Source organism: Trachypithecus francoisi, unplaced genomic scaffold (assembly GCF_009764315.1).
Source record: "Trachypithecus francoisi isolate TF-2019V2 unplaced genomic scaffold, Tfra_2.0 Lachesis_group3, whole genome shotgun sequence".
Classification (NCBI taxonomy): domain Eukaryota; kingdom Metazoa; phylum Chordata; class Mammalia; order Primates; family Cercopithecidae; genus Trachypithecus; species Trachypithecus francoisi.
Genome location: NW_022681468.1, coordinates 86310606 through 86322655, shown reverse-complemented (window position 1 = coordinate 86322655; position 12050 = coordinate 86310606).

Below are 12050 nucleotides of genomic sequence, written 5' to 3'. Positions count from 1 at the left end.
CATTTTTCACAGAATCAGAAAAAAAATGTCCTAAAGTTCATATGGAACCACACACACACACACACACACACACAAAACCCAAAGAGCCAAAGCAATCCTAAGCAAAAAGCTCTAATTTGGAGGTATTACGTTGTCTGACATCAAATTATACTACGAGACTATAATAACTAGAGAAGGATGGTATTGATACAAAAATAGACAATAGAACAGAATAGAGAACCCAAAAACAAAGTCACATACCTGCAACTAGTTGTTCTTTAGTAAAGTCAACAAAGACAAGCAATGGAGAAAGGACACTTTATTCAATAAATATTCAACAAATGGTGCTTGGAAAACTGGTTAGCCATATGTGAAAGAACAAAACTAGACCCCTACCTCTCACCATATACAAAAATTACCCCAAGACGGATTAAAGACCTAAATGTAAGACCTGAAACTACAAAATTATTAGAAGAAAACCTGGAAAAACTCTTTTGGACACTGGTCTAAGCAAAGAGTTTGTGATGAAGACCCCAAAAGCAATTGCAATAAAGACAAAAATAGGAAAATGGGACTTAAACAAACTAAAAAGCTTCTGCACAGCAAAAGAAATAATCAACAGAATAGACAGACAACCTACAGAATGGGAAAAAGATATTTACAAATTATGCCTCTAACCAGAGATTTATATCTAGAATCTACCAGGAACTCAAGCACCTCAACAAGAAAAAAGCAAACAACCTTATCAAAAACTGGGCAAAAGACAGGAATAAACAATTCTCAAAGAAGAAACATAAGTAGCCAACAAACACAAGAAAAAATGCCCAACGTGACTAATTATCAGAGAAATGCAAATTAAAGCCACACTAGTCAGAATGGCTTTCATTAAAAGTCATAAAACAAATGCTGGTGTGGATGCAGAGAAAAGGGAATGCTCATACACTGTTGGTGTGACTGTAATTTCAATCTCTGTGGAACCCAATATGGAGATATCTCAAAGAAATAAAAATAAAACTACCATTCAACCCCACAATCCAACTACCAGCTGTCTACCCAAAAGAAAAGAAATCATTATATCAAAAATATATTTGCATTCATATGTTTACTGAAGCACTGTTTACAACAACAAAGTCATAGAACCAGCCTAAGTGTCTACCAACAGCTGATGGGATAAAGAAAATGTGATATATATACACCATGGATTACTACACAGCCATAACAAAAAGAATAAAATGTCATTTGCAGTAACATGAATGAAGCTGGAGGCCATTATCCTAAGTAAATTAACACAGAAGCATAAAAAATATTGCATGTTCTCACTTTTAAGTTGGCACTGAAGAAAGGGTACACATGGACATAAAGATGGGGAAAACAGACTCTGAGAATTCCAAATGGGGAAATACAGGGGGTAGGTTTGAAAAATACTTACTGGGTACAATATCCAATATTCAGGTGATGGGTACCCTAAAAGCCCAAACCCCACCATTACACAGGTAATACCTATGTAACAAACAAGCACAGGTACCTCCTGAATCTATAATAAAAATATTTTTAAAATTAGAAAAAGAAAAAAAGAAGAGCGATATGACTGGATCAGAAAACAATAATTAAAGGAAAGAATAATAACAATAATTCACCAAATAGAGAATGAAAATAAAGAAATATAATTCATAAATAAGAAACAATAGAGATTCTAAACAGAAAAAATAAAATATGTGAAATGAAAATTCACTAGAGGGATTTGATACCAAATTTTAGGTGCCATAAGAAAGAATCAGCAAACCTGAAGATGGATCAATAGAAATTATCAAATCTGAAAAAAAAAACAAGAAAAAAATATGAAGAATAATAAACAGAGCTTCACAGACTGGCAGGACACAATAAAATTAGAGCAAAATGATCAAAATGGAAGTCCCAGAAGGACCAAAGAGAAATGCGCAGCAAAACATGTGATACTTGAAAAACATACCTGAAGACCTCTCAAAATCGATGAACATTAATTTATAGATCTCAAAACCTTAACAAACTTTAAAGAAGATAAACACAAAAAGATCCATACCTATTATAGCCTATCATCTTCAAACTGTTGAAAGACAAAGAGAAAATTGTGAAGTCAGTAAGAGAAAGCCAACACATCAGGATAAAGAAACCTCATTAAAATTAACAAGTGACTTTTCACTGGAAAATAATGGAGGTTAAAAAACAGTAAGATAGGCCGGACGCGGTGGCTCAAGCCTGTAATCCCAGCACTTTGGGAGGCCGAGACGGGCGGATCACGAGGTCAGGAGATCGAGAACATCCTGGCTAAAACGGTGAAACTCCGTCTCTACTAAAAAATACAGAAAAAAAAACTAGCTGGGCGAGGTGGTGGGCGCCTGTAGTCCCAGCTACTCAGGAGGCTGAGGCAGGAGATGGTGTAAACACGGGAGGCGGAGCTTGCAGTGAGCTGAAACTCCGCCATTGCACTCCAGCCTGGGCGACAGAGCGAGACTCCGTCTCAAAAACAAAAAAACAAACAAACAAAAAGATAGCATATTGAAATTACTGAAAGAAAAATATTAGCAATGAAAAAAATCCTTCAAAAATAAAGGTGAAATAAAGATAGTCCTGGATTCAAACAAAGAGAATGATAATCAATTACTAGATCTTCTCTACAAGGAATACTAAAGGAAATTCTTCAAGCTGAAATAAAAAGACACCAGGAAGTAACCTCATTCAACATAAATAATTAAAGAGCACGAGTAAAGCTAACTATGTAGGTAAATATTAAATCCTATATAAACAGGCTTTTTTCTTTTCTTCTATAAGCTGATTTGAAAATCAATTGTATAAAATAACTATAAAGCTTTATTTTCTACTTATAAATATGAGATGTAATGTATGTGACAACATCAGCACAAAGAAGTGGGAGGAAATGAAGCTATACTGAAGCAAAGTTTCTATATTTTACTGAAACTAAATTAGTATTAATCTGAAGTAAATTGTGATAAATCAGCATGCAGGTTGTGATCCCTAGAGCCACCACAAAACAAAATAACTCAAAAAATTATAGTTAAAAACCAAGAAAGAAATTAGAATTGTCACTAGAAAATATCAGCTAGATTGTTCATTAGAAAATAACAACCAGATAAACTTTAGATTTCATATCTAGTTTTTCTTTCAGCCACTACCTTACTAACCTATAAGCAACTTCAGGTGCACCACCAGCTTCAGAAGCAGCAGCCTTCCATAGGGTTCTCCAGTGATTCTTATTATTGTGTAATGTCTAATCCTTATAATCAATTCCTTATTACATGTCACTCTTAGTGGTTCAGCTTTCCTAATCAAATCCCAACAGATACATGTGCGACATTAAAAAATAAAATTGTCTAAAAACTCTCCTTCTAGCATCTTCACAGGGTTTTGACATTAAGCTCAAGCTACGTCCAGAAAGACAGCTGGAGAAAATGTCATTATATTCTGCTGTTACATTTATGATTTTTCTCTTTCTCTTCCTTTATTCCTGTTTAGTTATTTTTTTTCTAATTTCGTATATAGAACACTAAGCTTACTGTGTTTTCTCTTATTTTTTTTTTTTTTTATACTTTAAGTTCTAGGGTACATGTGCATAACGTGCAGGTTTGTTACATATGTATACTTATGCCATGTTGGTGTGCTGCACCCATCAACTCGTCAGCACCCATCAATTCATCATTTATATCATGTATAACTCCCCAATGCAATCCCTCCCTCCTCCCCCCTCCCCATGATAATTCCCGAGTCCAAGTGATCTCATTGTTCAGTTCCCACCTATGAGTGAGAACATGCGGTGTTTGGTTTTCTGTTCTTGTGATAGTTTGCTAAGAATGATGGTTTCCAGCTGCATCCATGTCCCTACAAAGGACGCAAACTCATCCTTTTTGATGGCTGCATAGTATTCCATGGTGTATATGTGCCACATTTTCTTATCCAGTCTGTCACAGATGGACATTTGGGTTGATTCCAAGTCTTTGCTATTGTGAATAGTGCCGCAATAAACATACGTGTGCATGTGTCTTTGTAGTAGAGTAATTTATAATCCTTTGGGTATATACCCAGTAGTGGGATGGCTGGGTCATATGGTACATCTAGTTCTAGATCCTTGAGGAATTGCCATACTGTTTTCCATAATGGTTGAACTAGTTTACAATCCCACCAACAGTGTTAAAGTGTTCCTATATCTCCACATCCTCTCCAACACCTGTTGTTTCCTGACTTCTTAATGATTGCCATTCTAACTGGTGTGAGATGGTATCTCATTGTGGTTTTGATTTGCATTTCTCTGATGGCGAGTGATGATGAGCATTTTTTCATGTGTCTGTAGGCTGTATGAATGTCTTCCTTTGAGCAATGTCTGTTCATATCCTTTCCCCACTTTTTGATGGGGTTGTTTGTTTTTTTCTTGTATATCTGTTTGAGTTCTTTGTAGATTCTGGATATTAGCCCTTTGTCAGATGAGTAGGTTGCAAAAATTTTCTCCCATTCCATAGGTTGCCTGTTCACTCTGATGGTAGTTTCTTTTGCTGTGCAAAAGCTCTTTAGTTTAATGAGATCCCATGTGTCAATTTTGGCTTTTGCTGCCGTTGCTTTTGGTGTTTTAGACATGAAGTCCTTGCCCATGCCTATGTCCTGAATGGTACTACCTAGATTTTCTTCTAGGGTTTTGATGGTATTAGGTCTAACATTTAAGTCTCTAAGCCATCTTGAATTAATCTTCGTATAAGGAGTAGGAAAGGATCCAGTTCAGCTTTCTACTTATGGCTAGCCAATTTTCCCAGCACCATTTATTAAATAGGGAATCCTTTCCCCAATTCTTGTTTCTCTCAGGTTTGTCAAAGATCAGGTGGCTGTAGATGTGTGGTATTATTTGTGAGGACTCTGTTCTGTTCCATTGGTCTATATCTCTGTTTTGGTACCAGTACCATGCTGTTTTGGTTACTGTAGCCTTGTAGTATAGTTTGAAGTCTGGTAGCGTGACGCCTCCAGCTTTGTCCTTTTGACTTAGGATTGTCTTGGCAATGCGGGCTCTTTTTTGATTCCATATGAACTTTAAAGCAGATTTTTCCAATTCTGTGAAGAAAGTCATTGGTAGCTTGATGGGGATGGCATTGAATCTATAAATCACCTTGGGCAGTATGGCCATTTTCATGATTGATTCTTCCTATCCATGAGCATGGTATGTTCTTCCATTTGTTTGTGTCCTCTTTGATTTCACTGAGCAGTGGTTTGTAGTTCTCCTTGAAGAGGTCCTTTACATCCCTTGTAAGCTGGATTCCTAGGTTTTTTATTCTCTTTGAAGCAATTGTGAATGGAAGTTCATTCCTGATTTGGCTCTCTGTTGTCTGTTACTGGTGTATAAGAATGCTTGTGATTTTTGCACATTAATTTTGTATCCTGAGACTTTGCTGAAGTTGCTTATCAGCTTAAGGAGATTTTTGGCTGAGACGATGGGGTTTTCTAAATATACCATCATGTCATCTGCAAACAGGGACAATTTGACTTCTTCTTTTCCTAACTGGATACCCTTGATTTCTTTCTCTTGCCTGATTGCCCTAGCCAGAACTTCTAACACTATGTTGAATAGGAGTGGTGAGAGAGGGCATCCCTGTCTTGTGCCAGTTTTCAAAGGGAATTTTCCAGTTTTTGCCCATTCAGTATGATATTAGCTGTGGGTTTGTCATAAATAGCTCTTATTATTTTGAGGTACGTTCCATCAATACCGAATTTATTGAGCGTTTTTAGCATAAAGAGCTGTTGAATTTTGTCAAAAGCCTTTTCTGCATCTATTGAGATAATCATGTGGTTCTTGTCTTTGGTTCTGATTATATGCTGGATTACGTTTATTGATTTGCGAATGTTGAACCAGCCTTGCATCCCAGGGATGAAGCCCACTTGATCATGGTGGATAAGCTTTTGATGTGCTGCTGAATCCGGTTTGCCAGTATTTTATTGAGAATTTTTGCATCGATGTTCATCAGGGATATTGGTCTAAAATTCTCTTTTTTTGTTGGTGTCTCTGCCAGGCTTTGGTATCAGGATGATGTTGGCCTCATAAAATGAGTTAGGGAGGATTCTGTCTTTTTCTATTGATTGGAATAGTTTCAGAAGGAATGGTACCAGCTCCTCCTTGTACCTCTGGTAGAATTCAGCTGTGAATCCATCTGGTCCTGGACTTTTTTTGGTGGGTAGGCTATTAATTGTTGCCTCAATTTCAGATCCTGCTATTGGTCTATTCAGGGATTCAACTTCTTCCTGGTTTAGTCTTGGGAGAGTGTAAGTGTCCAGGAAATTATCCATTTCTTCTAGATTTTCTAGTTGATTTGCGTAGAGGCATTTATAGTATTCTCTGATGGTTGTTTGTATTTCTGTGGGTTCAGTGGTGCTATCCTCTTTATCATTTTTTATTGCGTCTATTTGATTCCTCTCTCTTTTCTTCTTTATTAGTCTTGCTAGCGGTCTGTCAATTTTGTTGATCTTTTCAAAAAACCAGCTCCTGGATTCATTGATTTTTTGGAGGGTTTTTTGTGTCTCTATCTCCTTCAGTTCTGCTCTGATCTTAGTATTTCTTGCCTTCTGCTAGCTTTTGAATGTGTTTGCTCTTGCCTCTCTAGTTCTTTTATTGTGATGTTACAGTATCAATTTTAGATCTTCCTGCTTTCTCTTGTGGGCATTTAGTGCTATAAATTTCCCTCTACACACTGCTTTAAATGTGTCCCAGAGATTCTGGTATGTTGTATCTTTGTTCTCATTGGTTTCAAAGAACATCTTGATTTCTGCCTTCATTTCGTTATGTACCCAGTAGTCATTCAGGAGCAGGTTGTTCAGTTTCCATGTAGTTGAGCGGTTTTGATTGAGTTTCTTAGTCCTGAGTTCTAGTTTGATTGCACTGTGGTCTGAGAGACAGTTTGTTATAATTTCTGTTTTTTACGTTTGCTGAGGAGTGCTTTACTTCCAATTATGTGGTCAATTTTGAATAAGTGCGATGTGGTGCTGAGAAGAATGTATATTCTGTTGATTTGGGGTGGAGAGTTCTATAGATGTCTATTAGGTCCACTTGGTGCAGAGATGAGTTCAATTCCTGGATATCCTTGTTAACTTTCTGTCTCGTTGATCTGTCTAATGTTGACAGTGGAGTGTTGAAGTCTCCCATGATTACTGTATGGGAGTCTAAGTCTCTTTTTAGGTCTCTAAGGACTTGCTTTATGAATCTGGGTGCTCCTGTATTGGGTGCATATATATTTAGGAGAGTTAGCTCTTCCTGTTGAATTGATCCCTTTACCATTATGTAATGGCCTTCTTTGTCTCTTTTGATCTTTGATGGTTTAAAGTCTGTTTTATCAGAGACTAGGATTGCAACCCCTGCTTTTTTTTGTTCTCCATTTGCTTGGTAGATCTTCCTCCATCCCTTTATTTTGAGCCTATGTATGTCTCTGCATGTGAGATGGGTCTCCTGAATACAGCAGACTGATGGGTCTTGAGTCTTTATCCAGTTTGCCAGTCTGTGTCTTTTAATTGGAGCATTTAGGCCATTTACATTTAAGGTTAGTATTGTTATGTGTGCACTTGATCCTGTCATTATGATATTAACTGGTTATTTTGCTCGTTAGTTGATGCAATTTCTTCCTAGCCTCGATGGTCTTTACATTTTGGCATGTTTTTGCAATGGCTGGTACCGGTTGTTCCTTTCCATGTTCAGGGCTTCCTTCAGGGTCTCTTGTAAGGCAGGCCTGGTGGTGACAAAATCTCTAAGCATTTGCTTATCTGTAAAGGATTTTATTTCTCCTTCACTGATGAAGCTTAGTTTGGCTGGATATGAAATTCTGGGTTGAAAATTCTTTTCTTTAAGAACGTTGAATATTGGTCCCCACTCTCTTCTGGCTTGTAGAGTTTCTGCCGAGAGATCTGCTGTTATTCTGATGGGCTTCCCTTTGTGGGTAACCCGACCTCTCTCTGGCTGCCCTTAAGATTTTTTCCTTCATTTCAACTGTGGTGAATCTGGCAATTATGTGTCTTGGAGTTGCTCTTCTGGAGGAGTATCTTTGTGGCGTTCTCTGTATTTCCTGAATTTGAATGTTGGCCTGCCCTACTAGGTTGGGGAAGTTCTCCTGGATGATATCCTGAAGAGTGTTTCCAACTTGGTTCCATTTTCCCCCTCACTTTCAGGCACCCCAATCAGACGTAGATTGATCTTTTTACATAATCCTATACTTCTTGCAGGCTTTGTTCATTTCTTTTCTTCTTTTTTCTTTTGGTTTCTCTTCTCGCTTCATTTCATTCATTTGATCCTCAATCACTGATACTCTTCTTCCAGTTGATCGAGTCGGTTACTGAAGCTTGTGCATTTGTCACGTATATTCTCGTGTCATGGTTTTCATCTCTGTCATTTCGTTTATGATCTTCTCTGCATTAATTATTCTAGCTATCAATTCTTCCACTCTTTTTCAAGATTTTTAGTTCTTTGCGGGGTACGTAATTCCTCCTTTAGCTCTGAGAAGTTTGATGGACTGAAGCCTTCTCTCATCTCGTCAAAGTCATTCTCTGACCAGCTTTGATCCGTTGCTGGCGATGGGCTGCGCTCCTTTGCAGGGGGAGATGCGCTCTTATTTTTTGAATTTCCAGCTTTTCTGCCCTGCTTCTTCCCATCTTTGTGGTTTTATCTGTCTCTGGTCTTTGATGATGGTGACGTACTGATGGGGTTTTGGTATAGGTGTTCTTCCTGTTTGATAGTTTTCCATCTGACAGTCAGAAGGACTGTCTGTTGGTCTGTTGGAGATTGCCTGAGGTCCACTCCAGACCCTGTTTGCCTGGGTATCAGGAGCAGAGTTTGCCGAAGATAGAATATTGCTGAACAGCGAGTATACCTGTCTGATTCTTCCTTTGGAAGTTTCCTCTCAGGGGTGACTCCATCCTGTGAGGTGTGGGGTGTCAGACTGCCCCTAGTGGGGTATGTCTCCCAGCTAGGCTACTCAGGGGTCAGGGACCCACCTGAGCAGGCAGTCTGTCCGTTCTCAGATCTCAACCTCCGCGTTGGGAGATCCACGGCTCTCCCCAAAGCTGTCACAGAGTCGTTCGCGTCTGCACCGGCCCCCGGTGCTTCCCCTATGGACTTCAGCTGTGCGCGGTCCTCAGAGGTGGAGTCTCAGTTGAAAATGCAGAAATCACCGGTCTTCTGTGTCCCTTGCGCTGGGAGTTGGAGACTGGAGCTGTTCCTATTCGGCCATCTTGCTCCGCCCCTTCTCTTATGTTTTAACCTGCACATTTATTAGTAGACATTTTCTTCACAAGTGTTGATATTAAGTCTATTTGTATGACTCAGTTCAAAATGTTAGTTTTAAATTTTATTTTTCCATAAGTTATTGGGGCACAGGTGGTATTTGGTTACATGACTAAGTTATTCAGTAGAGATTTGTGAGAGCCTGGTGCACCTATCACCTGAACAACATGCACCGCACCATAATTATTTTTTCTTTGTTTTTTTGAGACAGAGTCTCGCTCAGCCAGCCAGGCTGGAGTGCAGTGGCATGATCTCGGCTTACTGCAACCTCTGACTCCCTGGTTCAAGCAATTCTCCTGCCTCAGCCTCCTGAGTAGCTGGGATTACAGGCACACACCACCATGCCCAACTAATTTTTGTATTTTTAGTAGAGACAGGGTTTCACAATGTTGGCTAGGATGATCTGGATCTCCTAACTTCATGATCTGCGCACCTCGGCCTCCCAAAGTGCTGGGATTACAGGAGTGACATATTTTTTTGAATTATCTTTTTGACTAATATATAAAGCATTTATTTTATTTTCCAAAGGTATAGGGTTTATTTTGGTGGACAGTGGGTGGGTAAGGAAGGACTATTTATCATTTTATTATTTTTATCGCATTGTGATTAGATGTCTTCTGTAATTATCGATTTTCTGGTATTGATCAAGACATTATGGCCTGCATGTTAATGTGTTTTTGTAAATGTTACATGAGTTTCAAGTGAAACAGACACACAGAAAGACCAGCCTCAATCTTATTTAAGCTACTCACAATATATTCATAATTTGTTCTTTTCCTTTAAGAAAAGAAGTCATTTCATTTTTTGTAGCATAATTGCTTTATAAGTGCAGAATTTTTTTCTCCATGTGTGAAATGTGAGGTGAGGAGGGCAGATCAAAAAAGTATCCAGGATACAAATAGGGATTCAAATTTATTTTATTAAAAAAGCAATTGAGCTGCAAGAGAGGTATCTTTCTTTAAAAAATTGGAAAAGTTAAATAAATATGTTGATGATTCAATTACATGTTACTCTTGAAGAATATTTTATTAAGGTACATTTTAATACACTTAAAGAAAATTTAGAAATTTAAATGTTTTAAAAATCTCTTGAGTGCAATGGAATCCTATTTAATTACTTTAGAGAGACTACTGATCTAAATATCAGAAGGGTTATTAATACCTCCCTCCAAAAATTAAAACATCAGTTCCAAACTTCTAATCGTATGGTATGCTAGGGTGAGTGAAGAAAAATACAGTCATTATTTCAATTTAAGATAGTCAAGAAAATAAAGGAATAGCCAATGAATTTACAGCAAAACTGACTTTGAAACATTTATGTTTCAAAGAAACTTGCTAACATGCTGAAATTCAGAGAAGAGGGTCTTCAAGACTTCCTGAGGAATATAGTAGAGAATAAGCTTCAGCCAACAAAAATGGTTAGAGATATCAACTATAGGCTGCAGCCTTGAGCAACAACAGTACTGTCATTCCCAAAAGAGATACAGCAAGATATCAAGATATTTTGGATGAAAAAATATAACATCATCTGTCATTTGTCTTGCAAAAAGTATCAAACTACATATCATTATGCCACTGGATAGGCAATTTGCAGAAAATACAGGGACAGAAGTACATGTTGAACTGCACTATGAGCATGCAATCAGCATATTTCAGACTCTGGGAGACCCTACATGGTAAATAACTCAGGCTTTTCAAAAGATAAATTATACAGAAATGGAAGAGAGTGATAGTGAGACTTGTGGGCTACAAGAAAAGGAAACAAAGTTGGTGAAGCTAAGTTTGAGTGTGTATGGATGTATATTTGAGTGTGTATATATATATATATTTTTTTTTTCATGAAACTGAAAAGAAATGCAAAGAATGTATTAAGTCAGGGTAATGGTTAATTTTGGAAGGAGAGAGTTGTCACGGAGATGAAGAAATATGAGGACTTCAGGAATGGCTGGCAAAGTTCTATTTTGTGACTTGAGATGTGATTATAATGGTGTTTGCCTTATAATATTTCATTAAGCTAAACATGTTTGTGTATTTTTCTTTACCTTGTTTTTACACTACAATAAAAGGGTTGTAATTTAAAACAATTGAAGTAATACATATGGATTGATTGACGGAGTCTCTCTCCAATCCACCCTTTATTAGCATGTTTTCTGTTGCATAAGAATCTTGAAATCTATGAATTGATTTTTTAAGCCAAGTTGCTCTATGCAAAGTAGATTCCCCCAATTAGATGCACCAAATGAGCTTTAGAAAGCACAAGTGAGGCGGAGCCATCTACTGATATAATTGCTGCTGGTGAGCAAGATGATGATGAGATGTGAGGGAAAGCACCTGTGGCAGCCATAACTGTGTCCAGTGACACAGTTATTCACCACCTTCAAGAGTGTTGAGGGTGATGGAGTGGCAATGACACCAAGGCTTTTTGCCTTTTGCCCTTACGTCACATTACTGGGGTAATGTGCTCTGGAACACAATAGCTCCAGTAGCAGCCTCCAATGCGTGTTCCTGTAAGTCTTTGAATTATTCATAAGCATTTAATACATTATATTAATTCTGCTTAATGTACCCAATGGTTTCTATTTTTTTAACTGTAGGACAATCGATGTAAGTATACTCAAACGAGAAGAAAAAATTTAGATATAAACATAGTATCATATAAAATCAAATTACTAATTAAGTTTCTATTTCTAGTCTCAAACTAGAAAAAAAAAACCTCTCCTTTAAATTTGCTTTAACAGGTGGGGAGTGAGCAAAAGGAGAAAAATCTAGCTTTTGTTGAT